This window comes from Schistocerca piceifrons, chromosome 5 (genome assembly GCF_021461385.2).
Source record: "Schistocerca piceifrons isolate TAMUIC-IGC-003096 chromosome 5, iqSchPice1.1, whole genome shotgun sequence".
Lineage (NCBI taxonomy): Eukaryota > Metazoa > Arthropoda > Insecta > Orthoptera > Acrididae > Schistocerca > Schistocerca piceifrons.
In genome coordinates this window covers 148562585-148575223 of record NC_060142.1, presented here as the reverse complement: position 1 = coordinate 148575223, position 12639 = coordinate 148562585, and positions in this window count along the sequence as shown.

Sequence of the window (12639 nt, the reverse complement as noted above, 5' to 3'; positions counted from 1 at the left end):
GGAGGAAGAGGAGTTTGTGGGTGGGCAGGGAGCGGATAGTGTGATACAGGATACTAAAGTGTTATCGAGCCATGAGAGGGGAGAGTTAGGCAAGGGTGGTGAGGGGGATGAAGGTGAAGTGGGCCTGGTCGTGGGAGTAGGTGGCATAGGTGGTAAAATGGAAGATGGAATGGGCAGTGAGGGTGATTTGGGAAAGGGTGTGGGAGTGCTGGAAGGGGTGGATGTTTTGGAGCAAAATGGTGATGAAACGAATGATGTCCTCTGCAGTAGGTGGAGGATGGGGTGAGTTGTTGGGGTGGATGGGGTCATCAATGGGACAGACAGGGACGGTGAGTTCAGGGGTGAATGGAGGAGGTTTCACTTTACACTTTGAGGAGTAGGTAGGATGGGGTTCATTACAGGTGTTGCAGGAGGGGGGAGAGGTGAAGTTGGGGCAGTGCGTTAAGAAGTGTGGAGCTTTGCAGTGGGGACAGGTAGGGGGGTTCTTGCAGGTGGAGGTAACATGGTCAATGTACTTGAGGCAGCGTTGGCAGCGACAGGATTGGACTGGGGAACAGGAGGGGTCCACATTGTGACAGCGATTGTATATGAGGGCTCTCTCAGTTAGGTGGTGGTCGATGGCATTAGATAAGTTGGCCCAGCATCATTAAAGATGCGACAGGCCCAGCGGATTTCGATGTTGGGCTGGGAGTTGAGTTCTGCCAACACCTCAGATTCTGTGACCACAGGGCTAAGCTTCATGATCACTGCAGTGAAGGTTGGCAGACGTTGGGGGCGTTGAGGCTGACAGGGAGGGGAAGGGGTGTGGTAGGGGTTGAGGGTGGCTTGTTGGCCAAATTGGATATGTGGGATTTGGGAGAGGAGATCGGTGTTGAAGGAAGTATTGGGGGATTTAATGAGCACCAAGTCTTTGCGAGGAATAAGAAGGGAGATAGGGGCATTGGGGAAGTATTTACGGATAGCCAGGGTGAGGGTATGGGCATCGAGAAATTGAGGATCAGGACTGGAGAGGATAAAGGTATGGGTGGCAGATGTGACAGGGGTGGGGGTCGGGGTCACGTCCATGGGGGTGGGTGGGTGAAAGGGATCAGGGGTTTTCTTTGTGGAGATTGCAGGGGAAGGGTTAGAATAAGGGCGTTTGGAAGGTTTTGTGGACAGGAGAGGGTGGAGAGGGGGCTGGGGGATGGGTTGCAGGGAGAGATTGTGGGGGGAAGTTCCCCCCTGAGGGGCGGATGACGCATAGGGAGGGGGCGTGGGTGGCACAGAGACTGTCGAGTGAAGAGCCGAAATCTGTGCTGGCTTAGAGCCTGTTGGAGGTGTTGCAGGGAGTGGCGGGAAGTCTGCAGATGGCGATGGGGCGATAGCGACAAGGGAGGGAGAGTTGGGGGTAGTTACAGCCGAAAACGGTGCAGGAGTGGGGTGGACAGGAAGGGAAGGAAGGACGTGATTGGGGGTGACGGATGAGCTCCATGTGATGGTGATTTGAGCAGCAGAGGGAGAGGTGAAAATGATAGAGGTGGTGGGGTGGGACATGGTGGCGGCGTGCGAGATGGGGGTGAAGATGGCGACGGTGGTGACGGTGATGGTGACAGCGACAGTGACAGTGACGGCGGTGGCGACGGCGGCGGCGGTGGCGACAAGAAGGGAGAAACGGCGGCAGCCGCGAAGGGCGGCGGCGGCGGTGAAGGAGCCGGCAGCGCCAGCGGGCGGCCGCCTATCCGGCAGACGATGAAAGCGGGCCAGTAAATTCTCTCCGGGCAGCGGCTGGACAATGTCGGCAAGAAGGTGGACCGAGCGTGGTGGCGCAGTGGTTAGACACTGGACTCGCATTCGGAAGGACGAAGGTTCAATCCCGCGTCCTGATTTAGGTTTTCCGTGATTTCCCTAAATCACTCCAGGCAAATGGCGGGATGGTTCCCTGAAAGGGCACGGCCGACTTCCTTCCCCATCCTTCCCTATTCCGATGAGACCGATGACCACGCTGTCTGGTCTCCTTCCCCAAAACCAACCAACCAAGAAGGTGGCGGCCAAAAATCCTCCGGCAGCGGCGGCGGACGGACGGACAGCTACAGCAGTGAGCACCGGGCGGCAACTCTGGCGGACGGATGGACGAACAGACAGACAGACAGAAACACCAACAGCAACAAAGCTTCGAAGACGGAGATTCCACCCTGAGGGTAGCCCAAGCTCTGCAATCTGTTGTTTTCGAAGGAGGGGATCCAACCCTCTAGATGGAGGAAAAGCCGTGTAGCTGGCGTATTTATACCATCTTCAATTGGTCGTGTGCAAGACAGGTGTTTTCATTTACATATTCTGACACATTCAGCGCCATCTATTGATCAACTTTCACACTATTTTTTTTCTTCTGCCAAATGTTTTCCCTCTTCTCCGATAATATTCCGTTACAGTTTGACGCCATTCAGACTAATAGTTTTATTTCTACAGCGTTTCGAAAGTTTAACTTTAATTATAATCACCCTGTATATGATAGACTGAAGAAAGAGGCGTGGAAGTAGGAAAAGATCCGTGTTTATGGGTGCCATCTGGAGGCTGCTGCACGGAACTGAGAGGCGGCAGGTGTATTGCAAGCGTCCTCTCGCGGTATTTGTTGTGTACCTCTTATTTGGTACGAAAAGTTTGCAAGAACACCAGAGAGTTTCGTCAGGTGCAACGGCTTATCACCTTAGAAATGTAAGTTTGCCAGTTTAGGTCTGAAGTTCGGAATGAAGCATGTCCTACCTATCAGTAAAAAAGCGCAAAACAGAAGTAGAGACGTGTATCGATCGTCTTCGGCAGCTGTCAGCAGTCAAAACGTGATCCATCCCCCATGTTCCCCATGATTATACACAGCAAGGAAAGAGAGGGCAGATCCGTCCTCAACTTGCAAACTCTGCTTGAACACGATGTTGCTACGCACATAGGCCATGATGCTACGAGTTATCTTAGAAGAGAGACTGAAGAAACGTAAACTCACATTTATAACAAATTCTCAAGGTACCATCGATAAAATAAACGCCATGAAACATTATCTATAACTTGAACATAAAGCAGAATGCAGTTATAACGGCCAAAAGACATGATAGGGAAACAGTGGGAAAGGAGTGAGTCGCTTCTCGCCGATGTTATTCAGTCTGTAAACCGGGAAGTTGTGAAGAAATCAAATAGAGTTTTGGATACGGAATTTAAATTCATGGAGAAGAAATAACAATGATAAGGTTCGCCAACGACGTAATTCTGTCATAGATGGCAAATGAAATGGTAAATGACTTTGAAACGTCCCCTTTTGAAAAATTATACATGACTGTGCTTAAACTGACACACAATATTTTTAGCGCAACGCAATCTGACTTTCAAAAATCCCTACAAAAGAATGGCCCTGACTAACATTAACCTATACCTTTCACAAATCACTTACCTCACAAAAATCTTCGTTAAGGGTGTCTCATTGTAGCTATACCATAAAAGTTACTATTAAAACATGTTTTACTTTCCAGAATAATAGAGAAAAACTGTGCAGATATAAAACAGATACACCGCAAAAGGAACAATGTAAATTGTGTCACACATTAGTAGCGTCGTGATAAAATCGTGTAGCTGTCACATAAACTAACCACTGTGTCATCTGGTATCTCACAGAAAGTACTTTAAATCCAGAATGTATTTTCAAGTAAACCAAAATGTTGCATTAAAATCTCATTAGCAGTACCAGTATATGTTCTAAGTATGTGAGCCTTATAGTCGTTATGTAATCGTGCAACTAACAAGCAAGAATGTACACACACAATAACACTGTGCCGTCTGTTCACAATAACAGTGCATTCGTAATTTCTGTTTAAATAAGTTCTCTTTTCTTGACTGGACATTTCACTTCAAACATTGTTGCATGTTAACAGATTCTAAGTCTGACAAAGAGTACTAGTAACGTGAAGTGAAAAATTTTATAGCAAAGACTAAATTAAAAAACAAATTATCTCTCAATAAACGGTTTTACATGTGAAATGTGGTGTAAACCTTTACTCTTCCTAGTACACAGAGTTTCAACTTGAACGCAATTATCATACGGTATACGTCGGTAAAGAATACTGGAATTTTTCTCAGTGTTAGCGTCTATGTTATTTTTCTCTGAGCCAGCCGGCGCACGTGGCTGCCTGCGGTGCGAGTCATTGTCCGTCTCTTTGTTGGCGCGCGTCGTTATTGGGATTCGGAGACCTAACTTCTACAAAAATTCACCTTGCCGAGAGGGCCCAGCTCTGTTTGAATCCCGCCAGTTCTGACACAATTCAGGTCTGTCGTTACGATTATATCGTCTGTCGTCATGTCGGTAATTTCTGAAATTAATTTCTTGTCGGTCACGTGGTGGAGAACTTCTCCCTGAGTCGTAACTGCGTGGAGGACCATTGTGTCTGAAGTTATTCTGTCTCTCTTGATAACAATTGTTTTGGTTCCCACATTGTCTGTTTCTATGGTTGTCTCTGTCACATTCATTACGATGGAAATGCGATCTTTCTCTGTAACTATTATTACTCTGCCAGTGGTTGTCATATGGGTGGTGTCTGTTTTGGTCACGATTTGCCTTGTAAGAATAGACTTGTCGTGTCCAGTTATCGTTTCTGTCGTCACGGAATTGTGACGGATGTGACGTGTAGTGATTGTTTTCCTGTTTTCGCATCCCGCGACTGTCTGTGTCAATTTCTAATTCTTGTAAGAGTCCCTGAAAACTTCAATGTCGTCTTTGCAACGCCCTGCCAAAATAATATTTCTTAAATGTTCGGGTAATTTGATTAAGCAAATGCGGATGAGTTCTGAAGGGCTGTATGGGTTTGACAGGTACTGATTCTTGTGCAACATGTCTTCCAAATATTTCACAAGACTGGAAAATTCAGATTGTTCGAAATGTTTCATCATTATGATGCTATGTTTTACTCGGTCTTGTGTAGTTTGAGACCAATATGCTGAGAGGAAGGCATGATACAATTCTCCTTCACTGTGACAATCGTGAATGACAGATCGCATTCTTACAGCTGGTTCATTCTCTAAATAGCCACACATAAATTCTAACCTGTGCTCCAATGACCAGTTGGGAGGAAAACAATGAGAGAATTGCTGGAGCCACGCTTGTGGATGAATGTCGTTGCCAGAATTCTTAAATGTTTTGAATTTACGCGTAGTAATAAACAGCTTATAGTCAAAATCATCGTATCGGCGAGTAGCATATCGGTCATTGTTACGTCGTGTCGGCGGTTCCATCTCAAAATTCAGTGCACCTTGCCAATTTCTTTCATAACTTCCGAAATTCCCTGTGTTATTATTTTGTGGCTTTTCCGTATTTCTAAGTCCCTCTTCCCGTGTTGGAGTGCGAGTGTCTTCTGAAATATGTAATTTTTGTATTACTTGTGCCAACTGATCTTGTACTTCCCGGATTTCTCTTTTGTGTTGCGTATTAATTTGATTCTGATTTTGTTTGAATTTCTTAATTTGTTCATACTCTTCTGTGTCAGTGATGGCTACAGGTCTTGTGTCATTCAGATCATCATCCACCTTTGTAGATAAGTTAGTGAACTGATCTGATAGTTCGGCTACTTTCTCCGATAGTGTACTTATATCCTCAGTGTGTTTTTCTAAACCAAGTTTCAGAGTATCTACTGTGTCCTTTAAATTTTCCTGAGTTTTTGCAAGTTGTGTAACCGAATCGGTAGATGCAACTGAGTCAATTTTAGCTTGCAAGGTGTCGTGATTTTCATGAACAATGGTTTGCAGTTCTTTTATGGCTGCTTCGTGATTCTGTAATGCATTTTCACGCCGCGAAAAAATAGGTTGAAAATGCTCACAAATTTGTGTTTTTACTTCATTACAGACTTTTTGACATTTCGATTCAATGTTATGAAACTCAGTAGTTAAATCTTCACGTGTTTGTTCAAGTGTGGTGTCTAACTTTTGAAGCTTTTGCTGTGTATGTCTCTGATTTTGTTCCATTTGTTGCATTAGCTGTAATAGCAATGCATTAGTGTCTGGAATCTGTTCCCCTACGCTTTTCGGCAGTGCATTTGCACCGGCAACATTCACATTTTGACAAGCGGAAAATGTGTCTTGACTTATTTGAGAAAACGATGAGGACGCAAAACCTGAATCTACAGTATTTGCAAAATTGTGTCCTGTCATTTCGGATTCCTGAGGCGAGCTGTTGCCGAGCGATCGATCGATAATGCTTCCCTGTTCACTAATTGTTTCACTGCCTACGCCATTGTTTGCCGCCCGCTCCATTTCCCTATGCACAAATACCAAATTACTATGTTGAACATTAGTTAATTCATTACATGGTGGCGCTAACACACTGCTTTCGTCTTCACTGTCATTTCTCAGTTTACTTTGGAGCCTAGTATTACGTTTTTCACACGCCATAATAGTACAATATTTCACACTATAACACAGAAAAGCACAATTTGAAGAGCAAAATAAGATAACACATTAACATAGCAATGGAAATAATGTCTACTTAATTGCAAGCGCAGCTGCGAAATACTTGGTGCAAATCTACATGCATGTTACAACCGTTTTACTGTACAACAATGAAAAACTACAACTACAAAGGAAATTCTCTCTATGATTACGCGCTAGCAATAAACAAAGGCTACGCTAATTACACAAACTACAAGAAAAAAATCAGAAGATTCCAGTGAGGGTCCAGTGAGGGTCGACATATGAAACGTCCCCTTTTGAACAATTATACATGACTGTCCTTAAACTGACACACAATATTTTTAGCGCAACGCAATCTGACTTTAAAAAATCCCTACAAAAGAATGGCCCTGACTAACATTAACCTATACCTTTCACAAATCACTTACCTCACAAAAATCTTCGTTACTCGAACTACTGCAATACAGCGAGCGCCACTACTGCCAGCTAAATAAAAGATTCAAACTACAGAAGGCACTAACTACTGATAGGCATAGTTAGCAAATGAAAGATTTTAATAGAGAACAAACAATGTATTTACCTTAATAGTCATAATATATATAGCAGTTCATGACATCCAGTCTTCCAAATTTCAAAACTCCGCCATTTCTCTCCCCACATCCACCACTGCTGGCGGCTCACCTCCAACTGCGCAACCCTACGCGCTGTTCACATCCAGCTGCCCAACACTACAATGGCAGACAACAATGCAAACTAGCCACAGACTGCACGCAGCACAGCCAGTGATTTTTCATACAGAGCGCTACGTGGCGTTACCAATAAGAAAACCTAAACAGCCTACTTACAAGTTGAACGAATTCGACAGTAGCTTGAAAAGAGGTTAGGAGATGAGCATTAACAAATGTAAAATAAAGGTAATGGAATGTACTTGAATTTAAGTGACACTGATAGAATGATGAGGAAAAGAAACACTAGAAATCATTTATAGAATATTTGGTCCGTACTTGGAGGAACATACATATATTTAAAATTAAAATACACAGTATTAATGTCCCCAACAATATTTTCGAGGAGTATTCCGAAAGTAAGGTCCGATCGGTAGTGAAATGGAAACTACAGGGAAAATCAAAAGTATTTTATTTGCAATAGTTAGCCTCACCTTCCAGCAACGTCTCTACATAGTCGCTGCCCCGTCAGAGACATTTGTCGTAGCATTGTACCAACTTTCCAGTACCCTTGCCATAGAAGGCAGCCGCCAGCACATTACGCCGATTCTCTGCGCTGATCTGCAGTTTGTTTTCTGTGTCAAAACGTTGACTTCATAAGCAGCTGTTCATGTCAGCAGAGATGAAAATCACTGTGTGGAGGGCAATCAAACACTTACCATCGAAAACACTGCAGGGGCATCCTCATTGCTCACGCAGAGTATGGCCGAGAGCTGTTATGAAGAAGGAAATGCATGACAGTTATGTTGTGTGGGCTGCATCAAATCGGGCGAAATCTCTTACAGGCAATCATACTTGGCGAGAGACACTGTTTTCTAGGCATCTTTATGTGCTCACTGTGCGCACAGAACTGAAAAGACAGACTTGACGCAGTCAATGGGCATGCTAGAGCCACTGTCCGACACACATATGCAAAGCTTTATCGGATTTTCATGTGGTTTCCATTCCGCGACCGATCGGACCCTACTTTCGGATTACGCCTTTTATTAGATGGGGTGTTCCGAAAACATTCGTTCAGATCAAAAGAGGAGGTACAGAACATCAAATCAAATGTATTTCAATAAGAAACGTATGAGCTCTGAAGTCAACTGGTAAAGTTAGGGTACACCTTGTTAGTGGTGCTGACGTAAGCTGTTGTGTTGGTGTAGCTGAATGGTAATGCATACTGGTATTCAATTACACACAGTTCGCACGTTAGGGCAGAAATGAATTCAGGAGGTACTCGATCTTGTGCTGTTGAACTGCGATTCGGTGTTAATGTGTGGGCTGGCACCGTCAGTGATAGGTTGACTGGACCATATATTACTCCATTCCGCCTCATTGGATGGATATGTTGCCAGAACAGCTGGAGGGTGTACCTCTCAATGTTAGACAAAGGGTGTACTTCCAGCTCGATGGAGTGCCAGCCCATTTCAGAATTTCTGTGAGGAATCATCTGAGAGCCACTTTCGAAAAGCGATAGGTCGGCCAATGTGGCCCTGTGGTCTGACCAATCAGGTCACCTGAGCTCAGTGTCTGGTTTCTTCCTCTGGGGCCATATGAAACTGCTGGTGTACGAAACCGTTGTGTAAACAGAAGAAGACCTCGTCGCTAGAATTGCCGTCGCTACAGATACCTTTGTGAACATCCCAGGAATCTTCCAACGGACACGACAGTCAATGATCCGACGATGTACTGCACGCATTAGTCCAATGGCCTCGCAGTCGGCAGTTCCTTTAAATGCCACTGCTTTAAACAGCATGCTAAACTGTATTCTGTATAATTCATCCCTAGCATCAGAAACTGCTGTCAGGGATCCTGTGTAACATAACTAATATTTCTTTTGATGTCCTCCACCTCCTGCATTAATGTGAAAGAATAGTTTCGGAACACGTTGTATACTTCGTTGTGAAATGGCTGTCGGGTTTTTACGCCAGCATTAGAAAATTTTAAGACTGAACAGACAGCCCACAGAAATAGGCGAACTGTAACTGTGCAAAGATTGTTATTTCCAAAGATGTAAGGTCATTATACGACTATGCCGCCGGCCGGGGTGACCGAGCGGTTCTAGGCGATACAGTCTGGAACCGCGCGACCGCTACGGTCGCAGGTTCGAATCCTGCCTCGGGCATGGATGTGTGTGAAATCCTTAGGTTAGTTAGGTTTAAGTAGTTCTAAGTTATAGGGGACTGATGACCTCAGAAGTTAAGTCCCATAGTGCTCAGAGCCATTTGAACCATTTTTTGAACGACTATGCCGCCGCAACGTGTAGAGTAAAGCTGAGCGTCGCTAGCTCCCGTGGAGCAGATGCTAGTTTAAATCCGATCAACAGTAAATATTTGTTATTTATACTCGAATTTAAACTCTGTACATTTGCTTGCCGAAAAATAATAATGAATTAAAGAGGGTCCGCATTTTTGCAAGAACACAATAATTGATCTGTTTTATACCCAACCATGTTTCATCACACTAGTGGCACCCTCAGTGTGTTCTATGAGATTTCGGGATTGCAGCCGGATCACGTTGACTTCTTGCCACCATATTTCGGCTGGCAGTCGTCCAGCCATCTTCAGGTGAGTGTCCGTCACTGGAGACTGCAAGTTCCTAGAGTCTACTTTATAGCAAAAAATTGGCGCGAAAACGCATGCGCATTGGCCTCCGTCACAGGAGCGTCCTCTATCGAAATCCGCGCCCTCTGGAGTTAATGTTCTATCTGTGGATTGCAGGCGCATGTGTAAAGGTGAATACTACATGTCCGCCCTCTGCCGGAATGCGCGCCCACGTCGCTAAAAACAGACGTCAGATGTCGCCAGACGTGTCATTGTGAATAAAATGTCTTCTCTCAGAGGAAATTAGAGAGATGACCGGGTCCCAGGCCTTGTCCAGTTGCAAAGCGCCATCACGATTTATACGATTTTGAGCTAGGCGTATCTCCACAGATTCTTTAATTACTGAATCCCAAAAAACTTTATTACCACAGGACACGCTATGGACTTTTCTGCCACGAGAATCTTGGCCCCAGCGAAAAAATTTTCGGATTCAGTAATTAATGAATCTGTGGAGATACGCCTAGCGCAAAATCTTATAAATCGTGATGGCGGTTTTCAACTGGACAAGGCCTGGGACCCGGTGATCTCTCTAATTTCCTCTGAGAGAAGACATTTTATTCATAATGACTCGTCTGGCGACATCTGACGTCTGTTTTTAGCGACGTGGGCGCGCATTCCGACAGAGGGCGGACATGTCGTATTCACCTTTAGACATGCGCCTGCACTCCACACATAGAACAGTACCTCCAGAGGGCGCGGATTTCGATAGAGGACGCTCCTGTGACGGAGGCCAATGCGCATGTGTTTTCGCGCCAGTTTTTTTGCTATAAAGTTGACTCCGGGAACTTGCAATCTTCGGTGATGCACACTCACCTGAAGACGGGTGGACAATTGCCAGCCGAAATATCGTGGCAAGAAGTCAACGTGATCCGGCTGTAATCCCGAAATCTCATCGAACATTCAGTTCGCCGGGAAAATTTCAAGAATCACACCCTCGGTGTGTTTCCTCTTTTACTGTTCCTTCTTTTTACATTATGAATGCCATGTGCCTGCCAGCAGAAATCAACCAAAGGTCTAAATTAATACTCCATGCTATGTTTGACTTGTCCTCAGCTGTACTTGTTAATTTGCCTTCCAAACATGTTTTGTTGTTGTTTTTATATTTAAACTGACTTTTTTGAGCGATTTATGGAAATAACAGGCAATTTGACTGTGGACGATCCTCCAGAATGCGGGTCGTGTGCTGCCCTTATCACTGCGCCACCACCCTCTGTGGGAGTGAACGAACAGCATCCTTACCCTTATTTTTTGTGCCCTGGCTGTAGCTACTGCGCGCCACGCGCCAGGCAGCAGGTAGAGGCTGCACCTCGCCGGCCGCCCGACCCTGGAGGTTCCCTCGTGGCCCTGACACGCCCCTAACACACTCTCGCCTGAGAGGGATTATGTCATTTATTTGATGTGGCTGCCGGTGATAACTGAATATTTGACTTTTAAATGCAGTATGGGTCGGCTCTCCCCTCTCCCAGAGAGAGAGAGAGAGAGATGATCGGTTCATCGACCTAGGGGAGGCAGCGGCAACGCATCCGCTTCCTGTCCGAATCTTCACGTTGGTGGCTCGGGCAACGGAGATAATGTCATGCACTGCCTCCAGACTGATACACCGGTTCCTACCTGCTCCTGAACGCCTCGTGTCTGCCCTCATAATTCAGTGAGTCCACACCTACCTATTAATGGATACCGACGCCGTTTCTACCAGGATTCCCTCTTCCGATGTGCTGATCGGACAGCAGGAGTGCCTATATGTCCTACCCGTCTGTTTGACGATGCAGCATTCCGCTTATAAACTTACATGTCAACATTTCAGTATTTCTAGCCACAAGTAAAGCGGAAACTAAGTAGTCATGTTACTTCACGGTTTCTCATGATAAGCAAAATATTTTACTTTACTTCGGCCATATACGAGGGGCCTTCAATACGTAATGCGACAATTTTTTTTTCTAAAAGCAGTTTGGTTTTATTCAAGATCCCAGTGACCATATTACTCCTCACTCTTTTGGATATAAAATGCAGTTTTTCAAAATAACCTCCGTTCAGTGCAACACCATTACGCCATCTTACTGGGACCTTATGGGACCACTGTACTGGACGACGTCGAAGCCAAGGTCTTGCTGCACTAATAACCTCCCAATCATCTACAAAAAATCGCATATTAGCATCGTAAGTCACAAGAAATTGCGCACAGATGGTATTTCGTTGCTCTTTACGGTCTTCTGTTAGAGGGCGAGGAACACAACAACACACATGCTGAGACGCCCTGCTAAGGCCGCACGACAGGACAGGTAGTTTAAGTTGTGGGAAAGGGGCCAAAATAAGCGGCTGTCAGTTACACTCGAATATACAACCTTTTATTTGATCAAACATTACAAAAGCCAAAAAAATAAAAAAAATAAAACACAGCTTTAGTTTTGGAACTCAGTTAGCGGCTGAATGCGCCGTACAATCTCATGCCTTAAGGGCAAGGCCACTTTAGTTTAAAAACGGCTGAAAGCCAATAACTAAACGCTCAACCAATATCAGAAATTTAAAAGGCAAAGCCTTATCTGAAAACAGTTCCTCAATTAGGGTGAAGGCCCCAAGAATCTGACACTTTAAGAGCAAACAACTAAAATATAAAAATCGGCTGAAGGCCCAACACTGAAGACTCAATACATTAATTTTAAAAATGCCAAAGGCTTTACGTAAAACAGTTCATAAATTAGGCTGAAGGCCCAAACCATCTATCACCTAAGAGCAGGACAACTTTAATTCAAACTGGCTGAAGGCACCAAAGAATCTGACACTTTAAGAGCAAAACAACTTAAATTAAAAAATCGGCTGAAGGCCCAACACTTAAGATTCAATACATTAATTTAAAAAGAAAATGGCTCTGAGCACTATGGGACTCAACTGCTGTGGTCATCAGTCCCCTA